Below are 12,355 nucleotides of genomic sequence, written 5' to 3' on the forward strand. Positions count from 1 at the left end.
CGTGGTAATTCACGACGAAATCCCCATGAACAATTGACAAACCCTTTAAAGGTTCATAAACTAAAGGCCAAACTCCACTATTTATCTCATCGTTAGAAATTTTCGAAAATCGCATGAATCGCCGCTAATGTCTCTATCGAGACCACCCAAACGCACACTCACCGTTCCTCCCAGATTAATCGTCCCGTCCCTCAGCAATAAATTCATTGATCCGTTACCCGAGGCGTTGATCATTAGCACTCCAACGTGAAATTAAACTGCTGCAAGGTGCCGGCACTTCGGCTTCCTCAAAAAAAAAAACTGAAAATAAACAAAAATTATAGATAATCATTTGATCGTGTATAGATATCTGTGTGAAAATGGGGTAATATGGAAACAATGTGAGTGAGAGTTAAAAATGAAAAGGGGGCCCACCCAAAATGTATTGCCACGCACCAGTGGGCTGCGTTGGCCGTTTTGCCTGACTAAATCCCCTCGGGGTGTCGACACGCGCCACAAGGGTATATCTATTTCTCTGCTATGTAAACCCCATGGGGGTTGGAGATGTCTCTGATCTTTTTCCGTTGTTTTCCTCCTTTCCTCGGGTTCATATACGTTGCCGGCTGGTCATTTTCGAGTGGAGGCAATCTATTATGGTGGAGCAGTGACTTTGGGATGCGCAAGAATGTGTCATTTTCGAACTACCCGCGGCGACGATTATCTGATGACTATCGGGTGGCTGTCGTCGTTAATGATTTTACGAGGGGTTCAGACATATGGAGAGCTGATTCAGTGTATCGTATTCTAGTTTTTCGATAAAGCGGCTGTGTAACGTGATTATTTATAATTCTCTTTAGAGGAGAACTTGCCTTCAATGCCTTCATGGAAATTAAGAAAAAAATAGGGGGAAAATCTGAGTCGCAATAATTTTGAAAATGCAGAGGTCGAGTAGCTCAGTAATAATTTATTATTAATTCCATCTCGATTTAATTAGTCGTTTGGTTAATTTTGTAAACACTCTTGTTCAATAACTCTCAATTTCTGAATGCATTAGTTGTATAACTCGACTCTTAAATCCATCATTGTTGTATTTGTCGCGTGCACCACACAATCTCGACGTTGTGGAGAGGGATTACCAGTAGGATTACGACGCGTTCTCTGGTACGAGGAGATAACACCTCTCCGCTACAACTTTGAAACCATTCGCAAGGGCCTTTTCGAAACTGTTGAATTGACCCTTGACTCGTCGCACCCACAAATATAATTGAATGAACGATAAGATGACGGATAACGAGTGTAATTGGATGATGTTCATGGGAAATGCGTTCCTCCGTAGTGGCGAGGGGTGAAAAAAAAGCCGATGATATTAATCGGGGGAATAGCCCCGTGTGAACTATGGACGTTAACCTGACATGTCGCGTCAATTAGATCACTAGGTTTTTTTTTCTGTAATGAATGCATGGAGAATTGATCGATATCAATTCACTGGATTTAAATCGCGTCAAACATTTCGCTCACATATGTGTATGGCTTCTTAGAGGTATCGCGGTATGCCAGGAACGTTTGTCCTCCGTTCACGAACGAGTCTCAACAATTTTAATTCCTCAATCGTCTCCTGCCATCATTCTTACTTCTCCGTGGATGCTTTCTCCCCCACTGTTTTGACCATGGCGACTGTTTTCGAGGGCAAATAATTGGGCGAAACTGCTTCTGGCGAATAATTACCTTCGGGGGATGATTGAAGGCCAATCATTTGACGGGATATGTATAAAAAACCGGGGAATGGTCGACAAAAAATTATATTTTTCGCAAAATTGAGAATAGAAAACACGGAAAACGATTAGTTTTTTCTACTTATTTGCTGGATCTTTAAGTGTATCACTACATAGAAGAGGACTTTGGAGAAAAATCACAAAACATCAAATAATTGGAGAGTAAATTTTATTTGTGGGATTTTTTTACCAAAAATAAGAGATCAAGAGGGAATTCTTCTGTATTAGGCGCTGGGGGTGATTTTTGGATAATGTCAACAATCACACGATGTATATGGAGTTTTCGGTAATGAAGAATGATTTTTTAAATTAAATAATTCTTATGTAGAGAAAAATCGTTTATTTAATTCAAATAAAATTTTCCAATTGTAATAAACGTTATTTTTAGGATTCAACTGGACAATTTCGTATTATAAAGTAACATTCCCCAAAATTTTGCAGATTATTTTTTTCAATCTTTCTCGTTGTGCAGTTTTTATATGTTTACCCTTATTTCGTTCGGGTATAATTGATATTGTGCATTTATCGGGACTCAATGAGCACCAGTAGTGGAAAAAAAATCCTTGATTTATCCGAATAAAATTTATGAAATGTACTCGGTTCGTATACATTGGGGCTGCACCACAAAACTTCTTACATGAGAAGACTCCACTTTGACAAGTGGGTAAATTTTTTGCCTCCCATCTCGGGCCAATGTTCATTCGATTCACTATACCCGAGGCACTGAGAGCAAAAGAGGATCGAAGAGAAAACCGTACATTTAATTGATATTACTTGGACCCTGAAGATTTTTAATCCTGTAATAAATTTCGATCATGCGCCGGAGATTTATGAAGTTAGGGAGCTCAGTCATTCCAGGGAGATACTCCCGTGTCTCAAATGTCTGCCTTTTTAGTTTAGAATGGAAATTCTCTTATTTAGATTCCAATCGATACTTGAGGGATGTCGTACGGTTATTTACGAGATGTCAGTCAGGCCGCGAATACAAATATTTAGTTCATTGAAATTATAGGGTGGCACGGGTAATATGAAATCAATGGATGAGTATAGAAATCAAAATATTTGTTCATTTTATTTTAACACGTCTCTAAGAGATAATAAATTGCCGGAAAATCATCCAGGACATAGCGGAAAATTTTATTGACCGAAATGTAATTCTGAAGTGAAATGTCGGTTGATGATAAATACTTCGAGTAAATAAAATGCTACATTTTTGCATAACTTCCAAATAACAATGTTTTTCAGTCTTTTGTCCCCTTCATATTGAGTTACGAAAACCTCCAGCAGATTTCCTCTTGAATTTTCAGTAGCTTCCCTTCCACATTTTTTCCCCGCAAATCAGTTTCCGCGACATGCGCTTCCTTTTTCATCAATAAATTAACAGAAATTATGCTCGTTTAACCGAGATATTTTCACTTTCATGCTCTCGGAAAAATTGAAATCAACTTTCGCAGGCATGAAACATTTTTTTGCTACTGATGTTTTTCTCAATCTGTTTTTTTTTTTACCTCAAATGAATGTTGCACCGAGAGAAAGAGAGAGAGAGAGATAGTGACGAGGGAGAGGGGCAGCTGCCGGAGGCCCATCACGTCGATCCACGGCATCAAGATGACCAGAGGGAGTCGTGATGGTCTGCTACTGCACGGCAACTCTAACATGGGAAGTCAGTGGCCAGTGGGCCCAGGGGGCACACCAGACACCGGTAAATTGGCCATCCGACATATTTCCAAAGGGACGCAGAGTTTTCGGTGCCATTTCCGAGAGAGATCTTCCGACGTAAAACCAGTCGTTGGAATTCAACCTGACAACGTGAAATACACGAATTCTCATGGAGGGTACTGGTTATGGTGCTAGAGGTGATGAACTTGAATTTTATTCGCAAAATTTTATAGTGAATCCTCTGGACGATTGAGGACAGCGGAGAAAAAAATTATGACCAGTGTCATGGGTGATGAATGACTGTGGCTAGGGGAAGGGGAGCACTTTGAATTCACCGACTGTGACATTGGTACATCTGTCACACTAGCGAAATTTCAACGAGTCATAAAATTATGGTGGAGAGGTCCTGGGGAGTTGATAGTCGACAGTCATGAGCGGAGAATAAATTTCTCAAGGGTTCGGCAATAGCTGATAACTAATAGAGAACTGGAGGTTATTCTCTTCAATTTAATTATTGTCTGCATTAATTTGGAAAAAGTTGTGCGTAACAAAAATTTCGACTTTCCTTAAATTTTCCACTCATTACTTATGGGTAATTATTTCTCAGGTTCATGAATAGATTATCGAAGTAATCCTGAGTATCACACCCCCGCAGAGGTGATTTCTCACAGCCGAAACAAGCGATTTCCCGGAATACTGCAGCGCAAAATCGAGCGCAGGAACGGGTTGTACGTATGTCACATGTCGGCAAGTGACTAAAATGCAATTACCAGTAATTAAGTTGGTTTTTAAACGGGTGACGAAGCAAAGGAGACTCTCAATGGCGACGCAAGTATTTTTCTCCACCCTCCTCCCCCCTGAAACCTCTGTTAAAGATCGATGACAAATGCTGAGAATGGCCATTCCTAACGCAACCACCTGCTCATAACCGAATTCGTCGAATGTTGCTCGATGTCTTAATTCGACAAAGCACTTTGCAAGACTCAGAGACTCACGACTGAAATACCAGATTGCATAATTACAATAAAATTCCACTTCTTACTGATTCGCTTTCATATTCTTCATAAGATCTCGTTTCGTAAAATAATAAGTACGAAGGAGGAAGTGATTTTGCGGCGTGAATGTCAGGGCGTAGGATGTCAAGTACCAGGTGTACATGTCAGCTAAATTGCAAGGTCGGATTCACCGCCAGCGGCTGAAATTTCAAGGGTTTATTTTCAATTTTCAGACGCATGTTCGTCAAATAACGTCTCATTACTCGCATCCAATTAATTCGTTGTATTCAAGCAGTTCTCGTGACAATAATTGATTTAATATTTCGTTAATTATCATACAGTGAAGAATTCAATCCGAAAGAGTGAAATATATTTCAGGAAATTGATTAGAAGTAATGAATAAACTACGAAGGAACGAGGGCTTTTATCTAACATCTCATGAAAACTGTCCATATCAACACTTTCGAAAAAATTCTTCCACATTTTATTCTCCAAAACAAACAAAAGAAACCTAAAAAATCCCCAGTGCATTTAACTTTTTATCAAGCCTCCCGATCCAATTAAATGTCTCTAACTATGAACGATTCAATTAGTATAACTCACGCATGAATGACTCATAACAACCTTGAATGAATGGTAAAAAGGACTGGGTGTTCGAGGTAAAGAGGATGGGCAGTAAACTCCACTCGGCAAGGAGAAAGCGATATACCAAAGTGTTTCGGTACTGTATACCTTGCATGTGCAAGAAGTTAAATGAGATGAAAGAAGTTTGACCCAATGCTGAGGTGATTCCCAACAACAAATGAAAACGCATCCCATCAACATCTTCATCTCTCAATCTCCATCTGCACTGATAGCACGTACCACTCATAATGACAAGAGAATTCTGCTCTATCTTTTTCGAATTCCATTATAATTGAAAAAATAGCATTCACAAATTATTGAACATTTTACCCAGCAGTGCAGATATCTGTAACAGTAATTAAACATTCCTCTCCCTTTGTGACAATTAATAATTGAAATAAATTGACCTGAACTGAGTTTTGTTAAATTTTTGGTTTCATGTTGATGCAAAATTTTCACTTTTACTCTTTTTTGCTGTTCATTCCTTTTCCAGTTTTCCTATCTTCAGTTCTACCCTTCTTCATTCCATCATTTTTATTTCCATAAATAAACCTAAGCGTGAATCGTAATGATTAAAGCCCTCGAGTAATCGTGCTCTTTATTTCCAGCAAAATATTCAAAATATAATTAAATAAAAATGACACGATTAAAGTGCCGGGTATGTGGTGGCCCATGAAGAACAACGAAACAATGAGAGGAGAATAAAAAAAATGAAAAATAACTAAACTAACAATAAGTTCCAGGCGTGTACCGTCGGCGAGGTCTATGCATGGGTAATGCAATAATCGAGTAAGTGCGTTTTGAGTGAGTCGTCTTGGGGTCTTGTGGGCCGCGTTCCTGGCTATAAAACCAAACTCTTGGTGTAAGGGCTGTCCCGGGTGTAATTACCGCACGCGGATAACCGGTCAACACCGTTGCCTTTCCCCACTACTTCCTCACGCCTTCGCGTGTGTGAACTAACGCACGGCCACAACAAATGGTCATATCTTGCTTGACTCGGAACGACGATTGGCAGCCACTCATAACTCGCATGGGGGAGAGTGTAAATCGAGTGGCCATTTACCAGACACCAATATTATCATGCAGAAAAATTTTATGAGATGTGCACCGTCGAAAACAAAACGTTCCTCATTTCAAAGAGTTGTATTTCAAACTTACGATTTTTTTTCAATTAATTGCATGGGTTTTACTGTTTTACCCAATTCTAAGACAAAATTCGTGAGATAAAATATTAATTAGGACGACAATGACATAAATTACTTCAACCATTTGAATTGAAACGATTACATATGTGCATTCATGTGTGAAAAAATTCAGATTCAGACTTTAATTTGAATCGAATAGTTCGTTGGGTGCAACACATAAAATGTCTGACGATCTAATCGAAACGAATAACATTTTTGCGATCCGTCAGGCCACTCAGATTCGTTATGGAAACACTTATTGATTACTTTTCATTGGTTTAATTAAGTACTCAATCTACTTTGCCACAGCCAGTCAAGCGGTCCTCAATATTAAAATCTGATAGTGAATTTAGTCGGACCGTGGCATCTGCTCTCGTTACATTATGACATAAAATTTGATGGATAAAATTTCATCCCCCCATTCCTCGAGAAACAAGGGGTAAAAAAATCACCTCCCATTTACTAAATTCTCAAAATCATCACCTCCAGCACCTGCGTCACAAGATTTTTCTAAAGCCACAGGACGAGCTTAATTTTCCAGTCCCTGGACAGTCTAGAAACATTAGTAAGGTGCGACCCATTTTTTGTCAGTGAAAATAAATTGCTTCTGATTTTCTACGGCAGTGTCCTCCATAGCATCATTCATAACATCCACAAGTCGCTCTAGTTTCCACCGAGAAAAAGCTGATCTCCTCTATAATTATCGGCAAGTGGCTGATGCGAGATAATTTGTGGAAATTAAAAAAAAAATAGTGAACGAAGATCGGAAGCAGATTGGGGAGCTGATGGTTGCGCACATATATAAATTTAACAGGTTTGAGAATATCTTTTCAGGATTTCATGTACCTCGAAGGCGTGTGCTTTCCGGGAATCCATGGGATCAACACTCCATTGTATTTTTTATCCCTCAATCCTTTCCCCCCCCCCATCTTTCCTGTATTTTTTTTTTATTCTCACCTGCGCGCGTCAAAAGAGTGCGGCGAAAAGCGCGCAAAATTGCTGTATGCCGAAGCGCAAACCTGACGTTTTTTACGATTAGCAAAGGTAGAGATGAGGGCAAAAGGTATGCCAACGCCCAAAATACTCACCGCCTCTCGCAAACACCTTCATTCCTGGGTACCTCTTCATGATTATTACTTCTTTTAGAACCCCCCCGAGAAACAATGAAATACGCGAAACGAGAATTTTTCGCTTGTGCTCACAGAAATTGAGCAAGTTCAAATATTTGTATAAAGGAATACTCCCGCCGCGGATTATACCTTGCGGCCCATAACTAATGCACCACTATTATTACCACCTGCTCTAATAATGAAGTAATTTTGCAATTATTGGAACACTTAAATTGTCGGGTAATTGCGGAAATGCGGTTAAACTGGAAACAATAACTCGGAGATTTTTGGGCGGTGGGAAGGGGGGGGGCAATTCAACGAGTGAGTTTGGAAAGTAACTTTAGAATGAATGATTCCATTACTTTGATTTTTTTCTCGTCAACTTTACAGACCAGCATCAAACTATGGCACCCTAAATAGATCATGATGGTTCATTTTTACAATAAATTTGAGACAAGAAAGTATTCAGAGGTCAATTCAAAACCTTGTCAATTAACCGGAAGAATTACTCAACGTACAACTGTATAATTTCGAATGTGAACACTGAGTAGGAAATAAAAATATTTGTTCTTTGCAAAGGTGAAGGACATTTAGTGCAAATGTCATAAAGACCTGACCCGATAATTATTCCCTCTGTGTGTAAAGTTAGCATATCCCACAGGATTTCGTTAGTCACCCTATCGCAAAAACCGTACTAACCCCCTGAAGAAATTCTCACTGAAACAATTTCCGACGCCGAAGAAAATTCCTCGAACGGTAATCAACAATATTAATTACCCTTTTCGATTCTTCGGGGAAAAGTGACCTCTATTGCAAAAAGCTTCTAGCATTATTTACCACATCCCTTGACGACATTTCAAGCATCCCCGGGAGAAGGGTGAGTGGGTAAAGCTCATAAAACCGCGGCGTTATGTTTGATTCAAGCCACAGCAAGGTGGCGGTCGAACCTCCAACACTAAGACATTTCCCAGTGTGTAGGTTTATCACATGTGCAAAGTTGAAAAAAAAAGGATAAAGGAATTTACTGTGGCTCTTTTTCCTCATGGGCTAACGACCACAGCGGGATTACGCATGTCCTAGGCAGCTGCGCGCATCCTTCCTGGGGCGTCAACGGAACGCTCGTGTCCACCAATCGGCGACAGCCATTGCGTATCATCCAACGGTGCTATCCACCAATTGGACAACATCCATTACTATCTATGCGGGTGTCATCGTCCATTCACGTTCCGATGATGTTATCGGAACTCGTCGCACTGGTCATCGATTCTCCGTGGACACTTGGGAAAATCAATCGACAATTGTTCGCGTGGAATTACACTTTTCAAGGGAGGAACATTTTTAATTATCATTTCTGTTGTATATAATGAGGTACAATAAAAATGAAAATACATATCCCTCGCATGGGAATAGCTGTTGATTGAAAATGGGTGAAAAAATTATTCGCTAAACATAAATTACCTTGATCAGAACAAATTGCCGATTCCTATTAGTAATTAACCTTCATCATGCCATATTTTTCGGGGTTAAGTGGTGTACGAAAATTGGAATGCCGGAGTCTTCTCTCATTAGAATTTAATATTTCATCGGACGTAGATGCCTTCGGGTAATAAGATGCTTAGTTAAAAACATGCACATCTATTGCTAAGACGATGAGTAAAAAAAAAATTTCGTATGAAGTTGAATCCCTTAATATCAGGAGCAGCTGCTAAGATGTTTAGGCGAAATTGCCTGCGATGTAATTATGTTCTTCCCATCCAGATCATGAGATTTTTTATCATCCTCTTGTGTTATTTTTTCAACACCAGGACTCACTTTGCAACTTGCCGAGTGAATAGCCATGGCAAATCGATCGGTTCAAGGGGGCGTTATTATTTCAGCTCACAACGGTCATCAGGGCCAGTGAAAATGACTGGTAAACTGGGGCGTTAATTAAACGTCTATTCGGAGCCAATTTGGCTACCGGTTTTGTCCCACAAAACTTCCTTTTTCACATTCCTAGTTTGATAAAGTAGGCAATAACGAGTGATCGAAATTCCTGACAACTTTGTGGATTGAAGTGGAACAAAACACTGACTCGTCACCTGTCTACCAACTTCTGTCAAGAACTGAGAGCTCATCGAACGTAAAAAATGGAATAAATTAATCCAGAATGGCTGGTCATGTACGGGACTTTTGAAAAAGTTGTGCAACAATTGTCAATCATACTTAATAAAGAGCGAGGAGAAACGGACCCTTTACCTTTTACAACGAAATTTATGACTCGTTTATTTATGAGTCAAATGATCGAAATTTTCCTTTTAGCTAAATAGTGTTCATTTGACATAACTACTAATAACAAGACACCTGAAATTTCAGTAGAAAATTTTTAACAACTTCACTTAATATTTAATAAGCCTTTAGTGCACTGTTGACATTTAATGACTTCTCATTTTGTGACGCAATAATACTTCTAATTCTAGAAATCCTTCATCGATAGTAAATTCCTCGACTTCACATTCGTCTTCTTCTCACTTAAAAAACAACTGTAGTCCAGGCATGTGTTAAACCCTTCTGACCGAAGCTTCGCGTGTCATCTATTATGAAAAAAAAACACAGACAGCCATTAGCATAGAAACTCAAGTCTCCCAAAGCGCCTGAAATTTTGCATTCTATTGACCACCAAAAATGTATCGACAGATGAGCTATTCCACCTCCCGTGAAACGGATGCTGGACATGAACGATGTTGACAAGCCGATCAGACATGTGGCGCACCGCAAAAGCTCGTAGTAAATTCCACCTCTTCGTCATTCCTTTTTTTTTATTTTTCTCTCTCTCCGAGAACAGCTTGAATAGGTGATGATCCGTAACGCGAGCACAACCTGTCTGACGTTGGCTCGCCCCAGTCATGTTGTTACCGCACAATTACTCTGCAGGGGGCCGTTAAAAGAACGAGAGATAGCTGACAGTGTGGCTTCCCGCTATTCCCATTCGAAATACACCCTTGTATTTGTTTGTCATTCGATATACCTTCGCCACCATAAAATGGCGGTAACTCGAGTGGAGAATTGATGACTCGGGGGAACTGCAACTGCTTATTTTCATGATCGCTTTTATAGAGAGACAAATTATCGTCATTACCTGAATATTAAATCCATTCGCGGCACAAAAGTATTCTTGCTGTGATACCTATTTGAAAATTGGATTTTACTGACAGCCCTTTTCGCCACTAGTCCATAAAGTGTGACGTTATACGGACGCAAAGTGACAAAATCTCATTTTTGACAGACTAGAGAATATTTCAGATTTTCTTAGCACTCGAAGTAATTAGTTGTTAGTCAATTAAAAAATAAAATCACATAAATTATTTGGCAGTTTACCCCAACACTAGGATAAGCCTCGGTATAGTAGTCACTGGTGTAATTCTCCTCGAAATTATTCCAATGAAATTCTGAAATCTCAGATAATTCGGCCTTGAATTCCCCATAAACTGTTGATGTAATCCGCGGTAATCGATGTCGCGTGTAGATTTTACCGGCTAAAATTGTATAATAACGCAGGTGTGCGGTAACTGGAGGAAGGATATCGAAAAGACGAGAGGCGTCGGCACCACCCGTAATCCCCAAAGGATAGCCCGCCCGGGTCATGCACCACAATACAACAGGTATGTTAAGTTATCAAGATATGCTTCAACTTCTGTTTGATTTTATCTTACTGAAGACGCGCTCTCAAAGGGCTTTGGTGGTGCCATCAGAGGGGTGTAGATCGGTTTGGAGTAGTGTACAAGGACTTTTGGAGAATCGCTGATTGAACTCAGCGATAGAGGACTCCTGTCTTCGCGTGTGCCGAACGCCCGACTCAAGGAATTGAGATTAGACACGCCCTGATTCGAACCATTCCAAACTCGGTCCGCTTGACTTGACATTTTTAATGCCTTTTTACACCCAAGAAAATCGAAGCTAACGATACTTAGCGGTAATTTAATAGAATTAAATAACATCCTTCTGGTGCAGAAAAATTTTACTTTACATGGAGAGAAAAATTCTGGAAAAATTACCTGCCTGTTCGGTAATCTGTCAGTCAAAAGAGTGTTCAGGAAAAATGACGGAACGTTTAGTAAAAAAAATGCGTAACAGTTCCATAATTTTTACTGATTACTGTATTGACTGGCAGATTACAGAATAGACACGTAATTTTTAAACAATTTTTCTCTCCGTCTAAATTATATATTATATGTTTATTATTCCTTTCCAAGTTTTTCCCTTAAATAATTTTTTATATCGATATTGATTCTGAAACTTGCAATAAATTTTGTTAGAAATGAATTCGAAAAAATTGATGGGGGCACTCAAGCCGGAACCGTTTAATTTCACACGGTTGTATTTCTACATTTGTACCGCAAAGTGCAATGTTTCAATGCAAGTGCGACGAGTTTTTCACGAGTGTGAAGTTGTCGGCCTGAGGCGAAGCCAAAGGCTGCCAATCACACGAGCAGCAAAATCACCGTCGCACTTGCGTTGAATTGTTTCTTATCAGTGATGTTACCCTCAGCAAATGACGAACTTTGCTATTTCTCACTTATAAATCAACGGGCCTGACTTGTTCGCGAGTAAAGGAAAATACACTTTTGCGGACGCGATGAACGTAGCAGATGTGACAAAAAAATGTACTTCCACAGGGGAGAGTAAGGGATGAAAAAAATCTGTGGGTAATGTAGCGGTAATGACGAATGGGTTATTTTCGATGCGAATGCGAGGGAATTTTGATGAGTGAAGTTGGCGGCCCGCGGCAAAGCCGAGGGCTGCTAATCACCCGAGCTAAAAAATCCTCGTCGCGCCGTAGTAGCAAACTATATATTTTGTCAGTGACACAAGTTTCGATATTTTATTTGATTCTCTGGAGAATTGAGAAATTTTTTAATTCCTGGAGAGCTGAACATCCCCTTGAACTCATAAAAAGTCGAAACTTCTGCAAAACGAGCCCTCAAATCAACGTTTCCATAAACGAATTGATTTTCTATTTCATCCAATCACTTCCTGAAACAATGGACAAGAAA

This window comes from Diachasmimorpha longicaudata, chromosome 7 (genome assembly GCF_034640455.1).
Source record: "Diachasmimorpha longicaudata isolate KC_UGA_2023 chromosome 7, iyDiaLong2, whole genome shotgun sequence".
In the NCBI taxonomy this organism is placed as follows: Eukaryota; Metazoa; Arthropoda; class Insecta; order Hymenoptera; family Braconidae; genus Diachasmimorpha; species Diachasmimorpha longicaudata.